A 23,200-nucleotide genomic window follows, 5' to 3' on the forward strand; every position below is an offset into this window, starting at 1 on the left:
GGATTTTTAGAACTTGACAAGACCTGAATTGGTAACTTAGATCTGCTCTTCACCAGGTGTGCCATTTTGTGTCAGTTACTCAATGTCTTTGAATGTTAAGCATCTCATAAGGCAAATAAGAATATTAATTTCTAATTTATTTGAAAAATCTGAGATGAATGAATTATTTTGAGCTGTTTACTAGGATAATGAATTTAAGGTCCCTAAGGCACCTAACCCAGTACCTGGCCTGTTAATAAATGGTAGCTAATATTAATTAACTAATTAATTAATTTATCTGTCAATCATTGCTTCTATTTGAGAGTTTTTCTTTTTCACTCCTTACCTCCTAGCTTCTCGTATAGTTGAAGAGCATGGAGTCTAAAAGATCTGGGTTTGAATTGTGGTTCTACGACTTATTAGTTTACTAATCTACTTATGAACCTATCTTAGCTGCAGTTTTCTCAGCTGTATAAGAAGATCACAAAATCTCCTTGCAGTAATGTTCTGAAGACTAAGAACGATCCATTTTAAAGTGTCAGGCATACAGCAGGTACTTTATTAAGAGCTGATATTATTATAATTCTCATGAGTCTTCTCACAGTCATCCTGTTATATGTAGAAGAACACATGCTCATGAATGCTTTTAAAGTAAGATATGTAGGATTTTTTTCTCTATTATGTTTCACTATCTTGCAGAAAAACATAATTTAGTATTATAAAAATTATTCCTATAAATAATATTTGTATAGTGACTTACAGTTTACAAAATACCTTTGAAACTGAGGACTATACCCCTAAATTAGCCATTTGTTGCTGTGTGACTGTGATCATTATTCTTGCAACCCATTCTGCCATCAAAATGCTTAATAATTAACAATAATGATAAACTGCAAATACTAAGAAGGCTATGAACAAAGTCCAATGTGTTATTGTCATAGGCCTATATTTTTAGAAATACTTGACAGTTGAAATTGGCCAGATGAAATTGAGCAATGGATCATAGATTCTCCATCTCAGCAGTATGTCTTGGAAGCAGAGGCCTCCTCTAGGCAGGCTTTGACAAAGGACATCTAAAACTGGTTTCTTAACTTCTTTTTGACTTCTAGAATGTCGTCTAAAGTATTGGTTAAGTTGCCTGTTCTCATTTGAGTTAAAATACAATTCTTAAAAAATCGAGTAAGTAATTCTGAAATAAGCTTATATAAGTGTAAACAAAAGAACAGAAAGAAATTTGGGTAATTTTCTTAAATCTAAATAAATATACTATGTCGCATGCTGAGATTAATGACATTATCTAAACTCGGTAGGAATGCAATTAAGTGCTAAGAAACAGAAAGCGCCTCACAGTTTTATAAGACTGAGCTGCTTTACTATCATAATAACTGAAGCATGTGCTTAATAACTCATCAAATACATTTACTTCCCTTCAACATCTACAAGGTCAAAACCAGTCATCAGCCGTAACTTGAAGTGTCATTAATTCCTCTGAAAAACTGTTAAAGAGATTGTTCCAAGAAGCACCAGCCTGTATCCCATTGAGGTTCCTGGGGTGTTTCAGGGATGCTGGGAGGTGCAATGTACTTTTAAAACGACGTATGGATGGATAGCATTACTCTTAATGCTCCAAATGAAGAGCTTGCCATACAACTGTTCCTTATACAAGGTACAGGGCTCCATATGCAACAGTTCTGATGTTTAATGTTTTGTCCTATGTCCAGTCCTTGGTTTAGCGATCATGGCCATTATACCTACATTTTAAAATATGATCTAATATATAAGGGTAACTGCCAACTTAGTAACTGAGAACTGCATAGCATTGGGTCAGCATCAGTGCTAGGTCACTAGGGGCAATCTTGTCTAGATTTGCTCCCAGAGTATCTGCACGAGCATGGAGTTTCTACATCTTTCGTCTTTGTTTCATGTTATTACTTCCACTTCCTCCCCATCACCTGCCAGGGTTTTCAAATCCTTCGGGGATGTTTTGTTTCAATGTTTGTATTTACCAAACCCAACTATAATTAATATTTATAGCACTTCTGATCATTTCAAAGCTATTTCACAAATAAAATATCTTGATCTTCACAGTAATATCAAGTGAAATGAGAAAACTGAAGCATGAGGAAGTTCTATAATATGCCTGAGGCAACTTGACGTCAATGTCAGAGCAGAGTACCTGCCTTAGGACGCTGAACCTAGCACTCACTTCACCCCCATGACTGCTCGTCGTTGGTTTGGTCTTTGGATTAGACTTGCACCAGAAATTCTTTCTCACCAGCTTTGTGATTTTTAAACATATTAGGTAAACTCTCTGGATTTTAGCTTCCTTGTTGGTAAATGGGGACAACAACGCCTACTTCATAGAGTTATTTGAGGATTACATGAAATGATGTGTGTAAAGTTAAAAACCTAACCCAGGCATGCTGGCTCCTGCCTATAATCCAGTTACTTGGGAGGCTGAGGTGGGAGGATCCCTTGAGGACAAGAGTTCAAGATCAGCCTGGGTAACACAGCGAAACCCCATCTCTAAAAATATTAAAAAATTAAAAAATAAAAATAATAAAGTAAAAATACCTAGAATAAGGTTTAGTGTTCAAAACTGCTCATCCTTCTAATCCCTAGTCTTGGTCATCTTCACTAAAGGTAGTTTCCTTAGGTCTACTGAGTATGAAGCGACTCTGGAATTCCATGTTGGGCTGGGGGGCACAGTATACTTAATGTATCAGTAGGGTGGTAAAATATTTACCAATAATCTAAGGATTTATCAGTCATCTGCCACATTCCAGCACAGCGCTCAGTACTTCCGACGCACAAAGAAACAGCAGCAGCCAAGGAATTTTGCAAGTAACAAGAACAAGACTTAATGATTTTCTAGACAATAAAGTGATTCCAAGAGAGGCTGGTATGTTCCATTTAACCAAGGTCTTTGTAAATTCTCCAAAACACTTTCAAATAGAGTAAAATACTTTTAAAACTACTTCATATAAATTGTATAGCTTACTTTTAAATGGCATATTCCACCAAATCCCGAAATGTTATTTTTTTATAGGCACTGATACTGTATCCAATCTGCACTATTACACAGGCTGAGGGAGGGACAGCAAAAGGATCAATCTCACAGTGAACCTAGGAATGAGTGGTTAAATTGTGTTCTGTGTTTCTGCTGTGTTTCCATTACTGAGTCACCCAGATTTAAAAGACCCTAGGGTAGGAATAACCATTTGCTTTTTCTCCTTCCTTTTCCTTCAGTGCCTCAGAACACAAAATACTTGTTGAGTTGCATTTCAGCCTCTGAGTTAGACCAAAAAATGTAGTTATGACTCCATCCCATTTGAATTAGTCCACTAATAAAAGGTATTTACAGTTAAGTGGAAACATTTCATCTTCTGATTATTTTTTAATATAAAACAGTGACATCTCAGCATACTTTAGTTTAAAACTATAAGAACAGAAAAGATTAATGTTTTTCTTCTTGAGACAGGGTCTTACTTTGTCACCCACACTGAAGTATAGTGGTGCGATCACAGCTCACTGTGGCCTTAAACTCCTGGGCTCAAGCCATTCTCCTGCCTCAGTATCCTGAGCAGCTGGGACTACAGGCACATGCCACCGTGCGTGGCTGGCGAGGAATAAATTTTATTGTTATTAATAGCAACTGGTCACTATGCACATGTGTGTGAGACAATGTTCAGAATGATACAGCCTAGGGTTTAAGACCAGAAACTTTAGTTCTGATTCTGCTTCCTTTAGTATTTTTATCCACGGACACAATGTTCCTGTTTTGAGAATGGGAAGAATGCCATATATTTTACAGCATTATGAAGAAAATTTAAGATGGGATATTACTGTTGACACAGTAGTAAGTAATAATTTTGAGTGTTTAATGTGTGTCAGATATTGTTCTAATCAACTCATTTAATCACAACAACTCAATGAAATGCATAGTATTATTATTCCTATTTTAAAGATATTAAGGCTTAACAGTTTTAACAAAAAACCTTGCCAAGATCACCCAGCTAGTAATTGGTTGAGCAGGATCTCAAACGCAGGCAGTCTAGCTCCAGAGTCCATGCTCTGAGCCACTTCCCTGTGCTGCCTCACTCCATCACAGCAGCTCATGACATGCTGGTTTCCCCTCTTCTTGGATTCTGGTATACAAAAACACAACAGATCCTGTCTTTTCCAGAAAGAAACAGTTGTTACACCAAGGACACAGGATATATGCACATATGGATAAAAAGCACGATAGAACTTGTCCAACAAATGTCAGAGGAAGTATACAACAAGCTCTACAGAAGTTTGGAAGAAGGGAAATAATGGGGATAAGGACATCGGCAAGATTGTTGTGATGTGGGTGGACTTTGACTTTGTTTCACCTTCGAGAGTAGACAGACCTAAAACTATTAAAGAGTAGTTGGGAAAGATATTTCAGATAATACGAACAGGAAAGACAAAGGATCTCTGTGTTTAGGAAATAAGAATCAGTTTCATGATAACTGCAACTTGCCAAAAATAAACACACACACACAAACAAAAAACAACACACACAAAAGAAAATAAAATTTTTGTTTTTAAAAAAGAATCCATTTCAGTGACGGGGAAGGTTTCAATATGGGCAACACTGAGGGTAGAGCGGGGGCAGTTTAAAGTGATTTTGTACAGTGTTTTAGAAACTCAAGAGAGGAGAAAGACCTCCTGCTAGAGGGCCACCAGGGGCTTCCGAGTGACTGTGAGTGAGGAGATGGCAAGTATGTAACACGGATGAAGGTAGGGAATGCCAGATAACGGACTGTGAGAGCTTGCAGAAATCTTCGGCACACATACCTACATTCAGACAGGTCCCTATTATTCCAGCGATGATTATCTTGTTGGCGGGTATTCCATGGCCTCTCCTCACCTGCTGGCTGTCCTTTTGGTTTGTCCCTTGCTTTAGCACCTGGGAGGGGGGGGACACGGAGGCAAAGTGATTTTCCAATGAGTCTTTTTGTTTGTTTCTTTTTGCTGCCCTTTCCCAGCTGTGGTTAGATTTGCTGTTGGAAGGAGAAGTATATTGTGGATGATAAGAACATTTCTTTCTCTTTTTCTTTTTTCATGGTACTTCCAGTCCCTTTATTGAACAATTTACATGGGAAGAGCAGGAATCATATTTGAGCTTAACCCTGGAATATGTAATTGTTAATTTCCCTTGATCAGAGATGGGCTACGAAACGGGGAGCTGCCCAGATGGACTTTTCAATAACATTTGTATAGCAGAACCTTGTTTCCAATCTGGCTGCTGAGACTTTTAGGTGAGAGTGGTTAAAGTTATTCTCCTTAAAAATGTTATGTATTGCGTATCTCAAGACCTGCTGATAGTCACATGATTATTTATTTCAATCATTCTTACCTTTGCTACTATTTGGATATATTATGCAGTTGCTGCTTCTTCCTAAGTTGAATATAAGCTACCAGTAATTCTGATTCTCTAGGTGCAGAGTACATGTTTGGCTCTAAAACTAAAGTGCTGTATTAGTGGGATGAAAAAAAAGAAAGAGATGAGAAAAATGAAACAGAGCAATGCCAAGCTCTTTTTTAAAAGTAATATTTAATTACTATTTCAGGCTACTTTCAAGAGTGTATATGACATCTAAACAGATTGTAGAACCCTAATACATCATTTCACTAATATATATCCAATTGCGGTTGACAAAAAGATTATTTTGGTCCATAATGGCCTAGAAACCCATCTTTTACTTGGATCCATTATATGCAAATATATTTAGGGTACAAAACGCGCGCGCACACACACACACAAAATCTCTTTCAAGTAAAGGAACAGGTCTTAAAAATTTATACACTTGGCTAATAGCCAGCTACTGAGTCTATTTTGTCTCCTCTCTGATTAACATACTTTCATAAATTATTTCCAATTTCTTCCAGTTGTGTTCTTGTCAACTCTTCACCTCACAACCCCAATATTGTCCACATAGTTATAGATAAATCAGACAGTGGGTAGCAAAAAGCACATCCAGCTATTTTAGGACATGGCATATATCAGTTATGCCCAGAAAACTGGCTCCTTTGCTCGTGAGAACTTCTTGGCATATCCATTAGCCTGCTGACCTCGGTATGAAACATTACAAAATAAAGCCTCAACTACTCTGTTTCTCAATTTGTTTGATAAACTAGAATTATTTCCAAAGTTCTCAAATAAACAGAAATCATTATAATTATAAATAATTAAAACGCTAAACTCAAGAGGGCACTCAACATTCATTATACTGTAGAGCTTGTCCCCTAAGGGTAATACCTTCAATTAGTTCAGTTTTTACAACAGAAGAAAAATGTGACAATCAGTAATTGCAGGTATTTAGTTCAAGGAACAAAACATGCAAACTGGCCTTTAAATTGCCCTTTCAGTCACCACAGGTTATGCTCTCTTTTAGATTCTTAACATTTGTACTAATTCTAGAATACAGGAAAGCAACAGATAAGGGAAAAACACAGTCTTCAAAGCTGTGAGTAGATGCACTTCAGCTTTATCAGCTCTTTCAATGGAGAAGGTTAAAGTAGAAGGTAAGATCTAACAAAAAATGATTTTAAGAGAGAGCCCTTTAAAAGACATTCTATAAAATTTATCACTTATTTATTCACTTACTTTACAAACATTTATTAAGTGTCAGAGTTTATGCTAAATGATAATGACATTGCTTTAGAAAAACTAGCTGATGGTTTTTTAAAAACATACAAATTTGTTTATGTGTGTATATATGTATATTGTTACAAATATAGAGTATACATATCCATAATTTATAAAATGATGTTGTTTTGAGTGTTATTCCTCGTTCTTAAAGTTGTAATGAAATTTAAAAAAAATTAATCACAAAAGTATTTAGATTTTATTCCTTGGAGTCTCCTCTATAAAAAGCATCAATTTCCTTTACAAAATATAACTATTTTCTGTTGCAGTAGTAAATGCTATTTCAGTTACTAGGGCGTTTGTTAGGTTTTCATAGAATTAAAGTACTGTAAGTTGGAAATGGATTAGCAAATAGTAAATACTGTTTTTGGATCAAAGCAAGTACAGCAAAACAGATTTCTTTACTCTGATTCAACATCAAATTGACAACCATGACCTGAGAAAGGGTTATCTTTTACTAGCTGCCACATTGGGGAAATAAATTTAGTCCTTCATTTAAGTAGAGGAAAGAACTCATTAGAAATGTGGTACAAGTGGTTTCAGGATGATAAATCTCAAGTTACCAATTCCACTTTTAATGATTAGCTGCCTGTGCCTTGTATTTAATTAAAATGATTATTTTAAATGCTTATATTTAATTTAAACATAATTATCTAAAGTTCAATGTTACTGCCTCATCCATTTTGAAATTAATTAATTTATAAAATAGTTCAAAAAGTGCTGTAAAATATTAATATTAAAATACAGCAGGATCAATTTGCATCTCTTGTTGGTTTCTGTTGTGGACTCCTAGTGAGCTGTTTACATTAGGTAGGACTGCAGGGTCTCTGGCATAGCTAATGTGTAATGAAATCAAATATTGATATGTCCTTGACATTTCCTTTGCACGTAGGATATATACTTTAACCTTCCAGGAATAATAGTTCATAGCTAAGGATATGATTGTTTAAACTTTAAAGCGATGCAAGTTTTAGAAATTATTTTGGACTTAATACATTTCGGAGAAACCATTGCTTTTAGCAAATGATTTATAAGTGTGTAACAATCAGTGTGATAAAATTTCTTATGAGTCAGTCCAATAAATGTGACCAGAAGGTGTTTTCAAGGAAAAGTTCTGCTTTTAACTTGTATTTAAACAAACAGTTTAAATAGTGAATAGTGATATATAACAATGTTTCCTGGTCTATGGATTCTGAGGATATTCTGAAACACTCTTGTATCCATTTGGACGGGATTTCCTGGTGCAGTGAAAAACTATATCCATGAATGTCCTACAATCCTTAGTGTGCTTGATGGGAAAAACTTTTAAGCTGTGCACATTTGTCTATCAATGATGATTGCTACCATTTATTAGGTACTGAATACGTATTAGGCACTGAACTAAATGCCTAATAAAATTGTATTCAGCCCATTTTACAGATGAATGAAGTGAGGCTTGGAGAGACTAAGGCATACATAATTTATACGTATAATTTGTAAGTTATAGAGGCAAGACTCAAAGCCTAAATCCACAATGCTACCCCTTACTGTCTTCAGCTCCCATCTCAGAGAGCTAGGAAGGCATTCTCAATTGTGAGATGCTTGTAACCCCCACCTCCACCACCACCACAAACAACAACAAAATAGTTCTCCCTTGCAGTAATAGTGTAAATTAATGAAATGGTAAAAGTAACACATTTGGCTTGACTATTAGTAATTAAAATCTGTTGCCCCCAATGTTAGTGTCCTTTTATACAAATATTAATATACGCAGAATTTTCTAATATTTTATTAAAACCTGGGCTTTCTATTCTCCAACAAACCTCTATAGTTGGGGAGATTTGTTCTCACCATTCTGTGACATTAGCTCAAAACTTCGCACAATCTCTACTCCCAACACCACCAACAACCTTTGGGGCATCTTAATTGTGAGCAGGCTATAAGGCTATAAAATCAGACTCAGCTTATACATCAAGTAAGTTGTGCAGAGTATTTCTTTCCTTTTCACACTAGTATTATTAGGTGGAATTCCAGGATGCCTTTAAGCAATGCTGTATCTCAATTACCACAACTGCCATCTGTTTCTGTTTCTTCCAATGAACGATATCCCCACCCAAAAGCTAGGCTTCAGTGTGTTTTCTGCAAAGAATATGAGTAACACACACAAATATTCCTCCTATTTAGATTAGACAGTATTAGGTAGTAATCAAAGCCAATTATCTATTGATTTTCAGTTTAACATTTCAACTATCAAACACTATCTTAACTCCAGACACCCTCAGAAGGTTCAAAGGATTGGAACCATTGCAAAGCAATTATAGCAGAGAAGACCTGTTTGAGGAGCTAGAATAGGTAAAAATACAGGCACATCTGCTTTGTAAGTCTTGCTCAGACCTTTAAATGCCATCTGTTTTCCCGTTCTTTTCCAGCTACCATCTTCCCCTAGGCTAAAAGATTTTAAAATGACGTGGGGGAAGAAAAAAGTTTGAGAAACTAGTTTGAGATTTTAATTCTGTATTTCATCTGTCAGACAGTGAAATGCAGTTAACCGCAGCAAGTGTTCCTAATAGATAACGGAATTGTTGCTTCACATATAATTACATTGAGTCTAACAGTAGACATAGCCAACTATGTCATCATCATACTATTAGAAGTGCTAGTAAGTCTGAAAAGAATCCATTTTGAGGAGGGTCAGAGCTACTTTTATTTTACTTCAAGCCAGGGCTATCATGGAATAAAACTGATAATTCTTTTGGGGAACAATTTTTGGAATATAAAAAAAGTATTAAAGGGTAAATGAAACTAACTGTTGTGACTGGCAGTGCGTTCAGGCATTCTGTGTTCTTTTGTGTTTGCTTTGGAATGTTAAACAGGTCGGGTTCTTTTTAAAAGAAAACATTTTATTCAGAACATTCTTCCATGAAAGCCTTCTTTGACAAAGTGTCATTTTCTGATATATTAGTACATGTCTGCCCACATTTTCTATTCAAAAGAGGCTAGCAATGTTTTAACAACTTTTGACAAGCATGGGGAATTAAACTTCCACAGAATCGACTCTTTTAATGTAATGCTACAATCTATTTTATATGCTCGATTTTGCACTTCTTATGGCAGGCCACAACATTTTAAATTATATCAACTTATAGTTGAAAAAAGTACCAAAAAATTAAAAATGAGTAATTACTTAACTCATCAATAAAATATTTTTAAGCACATAATTCTGAAATTTGTTGAGAAAAGGAGTTACAGATATAGAACTAAGTGAATTAGAAATTAGTAATAAGAGATAAGTAAAAGAAATTTCTAATAAACTAGCCAAGGAATCTCAAGGAATTGAGCTACCTCTTAATTAAATTTAGCTACTAAATTTCAAAATCAAATGCTGGCTGGACACGGTGGCTCATGCCTGTAATCTCAGCACTTTGGGAGGCTGAGGCAGGTGGATCATCTGAGGTCAGGAGTTCAAGACCAGCCTGGCCAACATGGTGAAACCCTGTCTCTACTTAAAATATAAAAATTACCTGGGCGTGGTCGCAGGTGCCTGTAGTCCCAGCTATTCAGGAGGTTGAGGCAGGAGAATCACTTGAACCCAGGAGGCAGAGGTGGCAGTGAGCCAAGATTGCACCACTGCACTCCAGCCTGGGCAACAGAGCAAGACTCCATCTCAAAAAAACAAAACAAAAACAAAAACAAACAAACCAACAAAAAGCCCAAAAACGAAATCAAATGCTTTGTTAATTGGCAATGCAGGCTCTGCCTATTGGAAATCTTACTTGGATACCTATAGGCACCTCAAACCAACACTTCAAAGACCTCTCTGGCTCCCCAAAATTGCCCCTCCCCCGATTGTGACCTTGCACAACTGGGGTCCTAATTGCTCCACAGCTTCATCTGTCCCCACTCCACCCTGTCTGGCCCATTCATTCATCCAGAGCTGCTTTCAATGCCTTGAATACACTGGGCTTTGCTCCTCTGCCTAGATCACTATCCCAATCAGCCTGGCTAATTTCTCCTCTTCAGTCTCAGCTTGGATGTCACTTTCCTCAAGAAGATTTCTCTGGCAATTCTTTTTCCAGGTGCCCTTTCTCTAGATCCTTACGACCCTGTTCTCTCCAACCAAAATCCCTGTCACAGAATGATGCGATTGTCTCTTTACTGGCCTGTAACCCCAACAGAGTGTAAGCAGCATAAGGGCTAAGACAACGTCTATCTTTTTACTGCTAATCTCCACAGCTTAGACCAGTGCTTGGAATATTCTAGATGCTCTCAAAAAAGCTTCTTTATAAAGATTAATGAATCATTTAAGTGAGAAGTTCATATATGATGAATGTGTTTCTTTTTTCTTTTTGGCAATAATACAAACTGTCAAATATAACCACATTTTAAAAAATAACTTACCTAAGTCAGTATAGGTTAACAATAATGTTCCCATTTGGTTATTTCATTTAGGTGGAACAAGTTTCTCATTTTGGTTTAAGACCTTTCTCATACCACCTATCTCCATAAAGAAAAATGCAGGCCGGGCGTGGTGGCTCATGTCTGTAATCCCAGCACCTTGGGAGGCCGAGGCGGGCAGATAAGGAGGTCAAGAGATCGAGACTATCCTGGCCAACATGTTGAAAGCCTGTATCTACTAGAAATACAAAAATTAACTGGGCATGGTGGTGCGCACCTGTAGTCCCAGCTACTCAAGAGGCTGAGGAAGGAGGATTGCTTGAACCCGGGAGGTGGAGGTTCCAGTGATCCAAGATCACACCACTGCACTCCAGCCTGGTGACAGAGCGAGACTTTGTCTCAAAAAAAAAAAAAGAAAAAGAGAAAAGAAAAGTGCAAGGTAGATAATAGGAGAATTGAAGGATGTTAAACTCTGGAATGGCACGCTAAGATTTGAGTTTAAGATACAGACTTCTGGGCGTGGTGGCTCAAGCCTGTAATCCCAGCACTTTGGGAGGCCGAGACAGGTGGATCACGAGGTCAGGAGATCGAGACCATCCTGGCTAACACGGTGAAACCCCGTCTCTACTAAGAAATACAAAAAACTAGCCGGGCGAGGTGGTAGGCGCCTATAGTCCCAGCTACTGGGGAGGCTGAGGCAGGAGAATGGAGTGAACCCGGGAGGCGGAGCTTGCAGTGAGCTGAGATCCAGCCACTGCACTCCAGCCTGGGCGACAGAGCGAGACTCCGTCTCAAAAAAAAAAAAAACAAAAAAAAAGATACAGACTTCTAATGGTAACAGCAAAGGTGTATTGATGTATTGAAAGAGTTTATGAAATCCAATGTATAACACCTGAAGTAGCTAAAGGTGTTGCTTGATATTGCTATGTCACTATAATCACAGAACTTTAAAAGGGACGTTGTGATTGGAAAAGAAAATTTGAAACCAGTACCCATTAGTGGGTCAAGCAAATGAAGATGGAGAACAGGGCATCTTATGAATATTGTTATTATATCATAAAGAACTGGAATAATCAATATCCTCTTGAAAGAGACTTAAATCTAATGAAGCAGCTGTGGATAACTAAATTATGATTATGACAGATTCAGGGAATTGGTTCAGGGTTCTTTGCATCCAAAAATAAAAAAAGTAATCAAAGTGAAATTGCATTAGCTGACCTCCTCAGACCACCTCTGAAATACAGTAAGCATTTATTAAGAATACCCAAAACAACAGCATGACATAACTGCTTCTATATTTCACAAATGCCTTTGGCTAAGGGGGAGGAGGGATGGAGTCAGGTGGGGGAGGGCACGTGAGGGGGGAGGACACAGGAGGAAGAGAAGCTACTTGCACAAGGATAAGTGGAACTCCTATTTTAATAATTGCCACAGCAGTATTTTTCTTAAGTCAAGATTAAAAATATGATGAGCTTACAGAATGTTATCATCCACAGCAAAAACAATATAAAAACAATTCTTATTCCCACATAAATTACTTAATACAACTGCTACTGGTTTTACAGATTAAGTGCTAGCACTGATGGGCCATTCTATATAAAAGACATTCTTTCTCTGTATTTTTTAGTCTTCAGCTTTTGGTATTCCTTTGTCTCTTTAGTATACTCTTATTTCTTATCTTGAAGTATAACGAAATATTTCACTAGTAACACCCATGGAATTGTTTTCATTGGCTCTCTTCTGGGCCTCCTGAGGCCATCATATGAATGGTAACAACAAACAATTTCAAGGCAATAATCATGACGAATAAATTAAAGCACAGTGTATATACAGTATCCATCAAATAAATAAACTTGTTTTACTGAACTGTATTTACTGAACTGTATTTTCATTTCAAGAACTGTTCTCCCCACCCCCACTGCTTTCCAAAATGCCTCTTTAGAGCAGTTCTTATTTTAAAAGACTGCTTCAAATTGATTCTGAGGAGTTTGAGTTCTCCACACTCTTTTCTGGCAATGCGCTTTTTCTCAGATCAGCAGAAACAATGTGAAAACACCTGTCACAGTAATTTCAAATGTCTATCATCTACCAAGTTATACATAAATGATCCACGGTTGCAATGTGGTCCTTGAATGAAGGACTTTCTCAAGAAAGACAAATGCTGTCGAAAATATAAATGGGTACTTTGTAAGAAAAAGCCACTTGTATCATTTGCAGAAACCTATAGTTTTTATTTTTATCTTTAATCAGAGCCAAGCTAATATTTTTGAAAGAACTAATTTTCCTTTTCATTCACAACAAGTATTATGTATACATGCATGCTTACCTGCAGGTTTAGATGTCATTCAACTCAACTGCATGGGGTTGTGGCTGGAAATGGAGTCAGACTGGCAACAAAGCATTTACTGAATGCCTACTCAGGGTAAATGATTTTAAAAAAAAATCTACCTCTTCACCCCACGCTATCCCCCCAAAAACAAGGCAAGGTATAATTGTTGAACATATGCAGTATAGGTGTTCTAAAAAGCATAGAGAAAGGCTCTGGCGTATAAATTCTACTTTTATGTCCTATATACTCGTTCTTTTCTGTGGTCTTAGCTTAGATGCAAGTCACTCCCAAGAACTGGTCTGCTCCCCAGGTGATTCTGCAGCCAGAGTTGGAATTCCTGCTCTTAAGCCCTCTTCTGCTCTGCATTTTAGCAACAAACTCCCTACCCACTTCCTGTTTTCAGTCATCTGTGCAACCTGCATTTCCTTCACATTCTTAGTCCTTTTACCAGGGCTTGAAAATTAGTTTGTATTTCCCTATTCCATTTCCCTCTCCTGTCCTCAGAATTGCAAAGCAATACTACCATAGTTTGAATGGGCAGTGTCATACATTTTAACATCCAGATTCAAGGAGGCAAGTATGTATCAAAATAATTTTGCATTTTTTTATCCACAAGAATAACCCTTGAAATAGGCCTTTTGAGATGGGTTGCAATTTGTTAGGAAATAAATGATATGAAGAACAATGGAAACATACATTATGATAGCCATACCTTTTCCTCTTTTAAATTCAGTATATTTCAGACTTAAACCTATGGGAACGTAATGCCACAGTATGATAATCACTCCAGTGTTCCTAAAGGCTTGACATTTTTTAAGTGTGTATGTAATATTCAGGTGGTGCTCAAATGGATCAACCACCCTGCTTCTGCTAATGCAAAGCATCTTCTGTGGTAGTGTGGCGAGGGTTAGCAATATCCAACTTGCAAAAGGCAATAAAGAGCACTCTTAAATGTGCCTTATTTCTAAACTACGGTGGCATATTATAGCACTCTTTGTCAGCACTTTATTGGTTTCACAAGAATAAAAACAAACACTGAGGTCTTTATTCTGAAATCCATTTCTGGAATTTATCTTACTAACAAAAGACTTAGTCCTGTGAGAGGTGTTCTAGTTATGAAGGAAGAATTTCCTTTTGTGGAAGTTTGTTATTTGAAAGGCTATATTTATTTGGTACTATAAATGTATAAATGTGCATTAAAAGCAACAAACTCTGTAAAATTATACCTTTTCCATGATCCACATGATAAACCTAAAAGAAGGAAATTTACTGAAATAAGAATGTTTTTTCATAGCTGAGAAAAAGTAGTATATTTATGCATTTACATGAGAAGAGGAAAAGAAACTCAAAACTTTGTTTAAACATGAAAATTTTTTGGAATAAGTGTAGTTTGCTTTCAGCATTCAGCATTGTTTCTAGTGGTTACTTATTTACCAAAATTGCTTATTCATTGATATTTTGCAAAAAGTCTTGCTCTTAACAGTTTTTGGCTTTCTTTTATTTAAGCATACAAGGATAGGCAACTGTTCCCGGTGCTTCCCTTAGCTCCTCTGACTGGATTCTATATACATGAACAAAAGCTACCCCAAAACAATAAAGGAAAATCAGGCATATTTCTAAAGCAACAAAAGAATAACCTGTTTTGCCACACTCTCACTACAGAGGCATCTCTTGGTAAATGGATTTTTAGATGTGAACACTGGTTTATTATTCACAACCAAATCCATTTACCAATCAGCCCTGCACATGGGTTAGAAAAGAATGAAAAACATCACAAAGTACATAGTAAATGGCCACAAAACAAAGCAAAATCTAGCCTCTATTTATGCAGCAAAAGTTCACTACTTTAACTTGCCTCCTTAACCCAAAGGAAAGATGAATGGTGACAAGGGAAAATACACACATAGGAACACTAGAAGGTTCCCGGAGCTGCCCTAGACAGGCTTCCACGAAGGTTAAGGAAGGGAGTATGCAACTGGGCTCTCTCAGAAATGTGTCATTGTGAAGTTTTAATTCCCCAAAGCATCCAGCAGAGGAGAAAGATGAAGGTGTTAAACCTGTTTTCTTTTGTGTTAGGCTGAAATCTTTCAGAGACAAGGTTCAAGAGAGCAAGTAAAACATTACAGGACAATGGACAGATCAAGGTATACTCCTGTTTAGGCTAAGGAAGCTGGCTTTGTATAAAGCCTTTCTTTTCAAAGGGGAGAGATGAGGGAGAAGAAAGCCTTTAGAAAATAAGGGTGATAGCTTCTCTTCCTGGTTCTTCCTGGAGCTGGGAAAAGCTGGCTTGAGAGGGTTAAAAAGAAAAAAAAGAAGAGTGACAAGTAGCTTTTAACAAAATCCCATGTCAAGAGTAATACCATATATATAACAAGCTATTTGTCAGCATGCATTTTCTTTGTCTCTTTTTCCATATAGGTAGCCACTCCCGGTCAAGGACTGCATGAGCTGCCCAGAACAAGACTTTTTAGGATATGGTACACAGCTGGGAGCCGGCCAACTCCTGGTTTTGTCATTACCCTCAGAACTCCAGAATGTAAGTTCCATGAAGGTAGGTTTCTAAATATTTTTATTTGTTTTGCTCACTGCTGTATCTTTAGCACCTAAAATCTTGCCTGGCAGATAGTAAGCAAGCAATAAATATTTGGGGTATGAATAGACGAATGCCATCCAGACCTCACATTCTCTAACTTTGGCAGCTGTATGTAGTTACCAATTCACTGAGATGTGAGCATAGGCCAGACATTGTGCCAAATACTAATCATTTAATATCTAATCGTTTAATCCTCACAACAACTATGTGACAAAGATATTATTATCTCTACTGTATGATTCATAAAGTACCCAAGTTAGAATGAGGGAGTTAAGCAGCTTAGTTAAAATCCTGCAACTTGTAGAAGGAAGTTAACCTAGTTTAATTCCAAATTGACTTACTATGCTAAATACCGGTTCAATACTGCTTACTCAATGACTCTGATCCACAGCATCAAAATTTCCTTGGATTTTGAACCTTGGCCTCTTGTAAATCCTTGTATTAGTCAGGGGTTTTTTTTTGTTTTGTTTTGTTTTTTGTTTTTTGAGCAATGGAACTAATAGGAAAGGGAGTTTATTAAGGAGAACTGACTCACACAAACACAAGTTCAAGTCCCATGATAGGCCGTCTGCAGGCTGAGAAGCCAGTAGTGGCTCAGTCCAAGTCCCAAAAGCTCAAAAGCAGGGGAAGCTGACAGTGCAGCCTTCAGTCTGTGGCTGAAGGCTGGAGAGCCCCTAGCATACCATTGGTGTAAGTCCAACAGTCCAAAAGCTGAAGAATGTGGAGTCTCATGTTTGAGGGCAGGAAGCATCCAGCAGAGGAGAAAGATGAAGGCCAGAAGACTCAGCAAGTCAGTTTCTTCCACCTTCTTCTGCCTGCTTTTTCTAGTTGTGCTGGCAGCTAATCAGATGGTGCCCACCCACACTGAGGGTGGGTCTTCCTGAAGGTGGGTCTTCTCTCAGTCCACTGACTCAAACATTACTCTCCTCTGGCAACACCCAGAAACACCCAGAAACAATACTTTGCATCCTTCAATCCAATCAAGTTGACACCTAATATTAACCATCACAATCCTGCTCTCTAACTCTGTGGGGATCCTGTGCTGCACATAATGTAAACCTTGCTTCAACACTCCTATCTCTCCATGTATGTCATGCTGGTGAGGTCTTTCTCTGCTTGGGCTGCCATAGCAATATGCCATAGATTGGGTGGCTTAAACAATAGGTATTTACTTTCTCATCATTCTGGAGGCTTGAAAGTTCAAGATCAAGGTGCCAGCATGGTTGGGTTCTGATGAGGGCTCTCTTCCTAATGCCCATCTATTCACTGTGTGCTTCCATGGCCTTACCTTGGTGTAAGATTGTGGAGAGTTCTCTCTTTATTCCAATAAAGCTGCCAATCTATCAGATTATGACCACGTCCACATGACTTCATTTAACCTGAATTACTTCCTAAAAGCTCTATCTCCAAATAATTTGCTGAGGTATGGTTTCAGCACAAGAATTTTGTGGTACACAATTCAGTTCATAGCAGGTATCCCTCAGAGCTAACCTGCCAAGGACAATAACAACCAAACATGTTCAATTTCTGTGCTTTAATTGCATGATTCACTGTCACACTTGCTGTAGTAACTTTTGCCACCTTAGGGGCTTCTTGCAATATTTTGACCTCAGTAATTTGGAGAATCAATGTGCATATCTAGGTTAAATGTGTATTGGATTTGAAGAACTGTTAAAACTCTCTCTGTAGCCAAGTTATTCTGTTGATGCACTTTTCCAAAAGTAGTTCCTCAGGGGTTTCTTGGTCTTTCCAGATCTTCACCCTGGCCATCACATTATCAGAGTTAGCATTGCAGAGGAGAACACAGACTCAGGGTGACAGACCTGAATCCTATCCCTCTTTCTATCTGTGTGACCTGGGGAACAATGTGAAAATCACAAAGTATGTATTTTTAAGTTATTGTTTTCCTGAAATCACCCAAACCATGGATATCTGATGTTGCCCAGAATGAAATTTCATAGCTACAATGTGGCTTAATATATTTTCCAATGGTCATTACATCTATATGCTGTTTTCTTACTTATAACCGAGATCCTGTTCTGAAGACACAATGAACCATGAAGTTTACACAACTCTAAATTATTCTTTGAGATATTATAAGTGTTTCTTGGAATTTTCCAAATTGAATCTCAAAATCAGAAATATAGTCTGACCTAGTTATTAAAACGTTTCCTTATCACAGAGAAAAAAATAAAGCCTGTGACATGCTCTTGTTAATAACAATACTCTTGTTCTCTAATCTTGTATTAAGCCACTATTGGTGTGGTAGGACATCCTGAAGAAGAGCAGAGTACATGGTATCATGACCTATGCCAGGATTTCAAAATGTTATAGATTTGGCCATTTTAGACATTACTAAAATGTCAAGGAGTTCTGGTGCAGCAGTATGAACCATTTAAAAGAGTGTTTTGTTTTCTGGCAAAAATATACTTCCTGACTCATGAATATTCTTTTTTCAGGGAACTTAGGGAAGTGTGTGTGTGTGCATGCACACATATAGACTATCTTGAATTGCAGTTTTCTGAAGGAGAGATATTTCCTTATATGTTTTCTTAGCTTTATATTTTAAGATATGATAATGTGTTTTTAATGTAAGATTAAAACTATTAAAATATAAGCATTTATAGTAAATGCAAAGCCACTGTTTAAAACAGACTGAGAATGTATGCAAGTCATATATATTGCCATATTTATAGGAATTCTTGGAAATATTATAACAAATTATTACTGTTAGTGTTTCACATAATTATTTATGAGTATAAAATATAAACTACTTATTTTGTAAAGAAGAGATTGATCATCCCTAAGCTGCTATCAGGTTCTACATTTAGACAATAATGGAATACTCAAGTAGAAAAAGTAATCATTTTTTACAATGTTTTCTTTCATCATTGAAAAAAGAAATTTAAAGTTTTCTGTTGTTGGGCAATGCTGAGATAACTACTTTCTTTAAAAGGTCAGGTTATGAGGAAAAAATTCTAGAGAATAGTCATAGAAAATAAACCTGAAGATTTGAGTTCTTGCTTTGGCCCTGGAATTAAATAGCTCTGATACCTTAAGTAGATTACTAAATCTCCTGGAGCCTAAGTTTTCCTGTCTGCAAAAGGAGAGTATAAGAAGATTAGAGCTCTGAAGACCTTTAGGTTCTCCCAGTCTATAATTCTAGGTGGTTATTCCTGCATTAGAATCAGTGGAATTAACCTCCATGAACAAAGACAGTAAAGGTTATCCCAGGTGAATATTATCCTACATGTGGTTACAGGGGCTAAGCTTGTCATTATTATGAAACGGCACATTCCAGGTGGCATCCTCCAGTTATACCAGCCTGTGATGGTTAATTTTACTTGTCACCTTGACTGAGCCACATGATGCCCAGGTGAAATATAATTTCTAGGTATGTGTGTGAGGGTTGAATTGGTGAACTCAGTAAAACAGATGGCCCTACTCAATGTGGGTGAACATTATCCAATTAGTTAAGGGTCTGAATAGAACAAAAATTGAGTGGGAGAGGATTTGTCCCCTCCTTGCCTGCCTGCTTGAGCTAGCATATTGTTCTTCTTCTGCCCTTGGACTGAGATTTACACCATTAGCTCCTCTAGTTCTCAGGCCTTTGGACTCAAACTGGGATTACATCACTGACTTTCTTGGGTCTCTGGTTGCAAACAGCAGATCATGAGACTTCTCAACTTCCATAATCTCATAAACCAATAATAGGGTTTGGCTGTGTTCCCACCTAAATCTCATCTTGAATTGTAGCTCCCATAATTCTCTCAGGTTGTGAAAGGGACTCAGTGGGAGATAACTGCACCACAGGGGAAGTCTCCATCACATGTTCTCATGGTAGTGAATAAGTCTCATGAGATCTAATAGTCATATAAAGGGAAACCCCTTTTGCCGGGCTCTCATTTTCTTCTTGTCTGCTGCCATGTGAGATGTGCCTTTGCTTTGTACCATGATTGTGAGGCCTCCCCAGCCACGTGGAACTATGTATGAGTCCACTAAACCTCTTTCTTTTGTAAACTGCCCGGTCGCAGGTATGTCTTTATTAGCAGCATGGAAACAGACTAATACAGCCAATTCCTCATTTTATATAGCTATATAATCTCCTATTGGTTCTGTTTCTCTGGAGAGTACTGACTAACACAGAAACTGGTCCCGAGAAGTGAGGTGCTATTGTAACAAACACCTACAAATGTGGAAGTGAATTGGGCATTGAGTAATAAGTAGAGGTAGGAAGAATTCTGAAGTGCTTGCTCTAAGAAACTGAGATGGTCATAAAGGGATTTTTAAAGGAGATTCTGGTGAGGGCTCAGGAGGGAAAAAGGAGAGATGTAGAGGAAGTTTCCATCTTATTAGAGGATACACAAATAATCATGCACAGAGTGTTGGCAGAAACACAGATAGTAAAAATGGCCATTCTGATGAGGTCTCAGCTGAAAATGAGGAATATGTTATTAAGCAATGGAAAATAAGTGAGCTTTGTTGTAAAGCAGCAAAGCACTTGCCTAAATTGTTTTCATGTTCTAGTGACTCGTGGAAGGTAGAACCTGCAAGCAATGAAATAGGATATTTAGCTGAGAAGATTTCTTTTTTTTTTCTTTTCCCCCTTTTTTTTTTTTTTGAGATGGAGTCTCACCCTGTCGCCCGGGCTGGAGTGCAGTGGCGTGATTTCGGTTCACTGCAAGCTTCGCCTCCTGGGTTCATGCCATTCTCTCATCTCTGGCTGAGAAGATTTCTAAGCAAAGTGTTTAAGCAGTGACTTCGTTCTTTTTGACTGCTTATAGTAAAATGTAAGTAGAGAAAAATGACTTGAAGACAGAATTATTAAGCAAAAAGGAGCTAGAACTGAGTGATTTGGAAGATTCTCAGCTTATCCATATGGCAAAAAATGAGAAACCATGTTCAGAAGAGAGTACTGTAGATATGGCCAAGAGACTGCTCAGTAAGGAGATTAGTATGGGTGTGAACGATGGACTTAATTAGCTACCCCAGTAAAGCAACTGCCAATCTGAACTAAAAGAGAAAGAGATGGAAAGAAATGAAGGAAGGCATCAGACTTCTGGGAGTTCACAGGATGTGACCATAGAGATATTTGGCTATGAACATGATCTATTTTTCAAGGGAAGAATGAGGCCAAAAGCGACTCAGAAATTATCAGGGCTGCTTCCCCGGTGTCAAAATGAGGAGCCATTGCCTTGTTTTCAATAGGCAATAAGATCTCTGTCCAAAGCTGTGGGGGTTCATTCCCTGCCAGGTAGAAATATGGGGAGAGGATTGCTACCCCGGTGGGGCCAAAAGGTGGGACTGCTGACCCAGTGGGTCTGGAAGGCAGAGTATAGAGCTAAAGATGATTATTCTCCAGCCTTAAAGTCTTCTGGAGTTTGCCTTAATAGGTTTTGGACTTGCCTGGGACTCGTCACCCTTTTCTTCTTCCCCATTTCTGTCTTTCGAAATGGGAATGCATACCCTGTGCCTGTCCCATTATTGTATTTTGGAAGCACATAACATGTTTGGTTTTACTGATTCATAGCTGGAGAAGAATTTTGCCTCAAGTGAATCATTACTTGAGACTCACCCAAATCAGATTTAGATGATATTTAGATGATGCCCTGGACTTTAGACTTAGGAGTTGAAGCTGGAACAAGGTAAGACTTCTGTGGCTGTTGGGATGAAATGAATGCATTTTGTATATGAAACAGGCATGAGTTTTGAGGGGATAAGAGTAGAATGTTATGGACTCAAAGTTTGTGCCCCTCCCCCAAACTCAGATGTTGAAATCCTAGCCCCTAATATAATGCGTTGAGCTTTGGGGGAAATAATTAGGTCATGAGAGTGGAGCCCTCATGAATAGAATTAGAACTCTCATAAAAATTCCCCCAGAGAGCTTTTTCTCCCTCCTTCTGCCATGTGAAGACACATCAAGAAGTCCATAAGCCAGGATGACGGACCTCACCAAGAACCCAACCCTGTTGGCACCTTGATCTTGGACTTTCAGCTTCCAGAAATATGAGAAATAAATGTTTGTTGTCTACACCACTCCGTCTCAAAAAAAAAAAAAAAAAAACTCTGCTATTTTCCATCTCTTTATCATTTTGCTAAAATGCCTCAACTATATCTTTAGTTTTATCTTATATTTAGTTTTCCATTTCCTCTATTATAATTTTAATTTCCAGGCATATTTTTCTTTTGTTTTCTGAATGTGCCTCTTTTGTACCATACTCTTTTTCTGCTGAGGCAATATCTTTTTTTTTTTTTTTTTTTTGAGACGGAGTCTCGCTCTGCCGCCCAGGCTGGAGTGCAGTGGCTGGATCTCAGCTCACTGCAAGCTCTGCCTCCTGGGTTTACACCATTCTCCTGCCTCAGCCTCCCGAGTAGCTGGGACTACAGGCGCCTGCCACCTCACCCGGCTAGTTTTTTTTTGTATTTTTTAGTAGAGACGGGGTTTCACCGTGTTAGCCAGGATGGTCTCGATCTCCTGACCTCGTGATCCGCCCGTCTCGCTGCTGAGGCAATATCTTATCTCTTCACATAGTTTCTGTTTCCTGCAAGGTGTTTTTGTCTGGTTTTGTTTGTCAAATTAGATGCCTTCCTTAAATATGTGTTGATCCACTATTATCTGCTCATTTTTGAATAAAGAACTTGTGAATGTGGAAGACATAGGTCAATTGTGCTCTCATTCCAGGGTGATCTGGCTGGGCTGTTTCCTTAGGGAATCCCTTATCTTAGTATCCTTAGGTTTTTCATTTTGAACTGACCAAATTTCCCAAAGAAACTGATTGAGTATCCTTCCTCAAGAAATCTGATTGACAGGATTCTCTAAGTCCCGTGAGGAAGAAAGCTGTGAGTCTTAACATTCTGTAGCTAAACTCTTAGTTAAATCCACTATTTTCAGTTTGGTACTTTGTTTACTCTTCTGCCTAATGATTCCAAGTTCATTGACTCTGTTTTTCCCTAGTCAAGGAACAAAACTTCAGTGTCCCAGCTACATGGAGGAGTGGGAGATAGAGGGTGTCTAGTTGCTCTTAATCAATCTTCCTGTTATTAAGCTCACCCTTGCTTCACAGTTCCAGAGACACACAGTGAGGCCATTTCCTGAGCTTTCTGGAAGTCCTTTGGTGGAAACTGGATTGCATCTGGACTTTCTCCACTTCTGGTTTCAGAAGTCGGCATTTTGGGGTTTCCAAATATTCATTTCCATGATTACATCTGCTTTCCAGCTTAAATGATCTGTTGTTATTGTCTCCCG

The 23,200-nt window shown here is 37.9% G+C and overlaps 1 protein-coding gene across 1 annotated transcript in view; it reads right to left on the reverse strand.

Annotated features, from left to right (window-relative positions):
* HS3ST5 (heparan sulfate-glucosamine 3-sulfotransferase 5) overlaps nt 1–23,200 on the reverse strand; it is a 294,541-nt gene that overhangs the window by 110,195 nt on the left and 161,146 nt on the right. Inside the window, exon 3 of the mRNA XM_025383241.1 lies at nt 4,804–4,915. The gene's annotated coding sequence lies outside the window, so the exon portion shown is untranslated. The remainder of the gene's footprint in view (nt 1–4,803; nt 4,916–23,200) is intronic.

Source organism: Theropithecus gelada, chromosome 4, assembly GCF_003255815.1.
Source record: "Theropithecus gelada isolate Dixy chromosome 4, Tgel_1.0, whole genome shotgun sequence".
Lineage (NCBI taxonomy): Eukaryota > Metazoa > Chordata > Mammalia > Primates > Cercopithecidae > Theropithecus > Theropithecus gelada.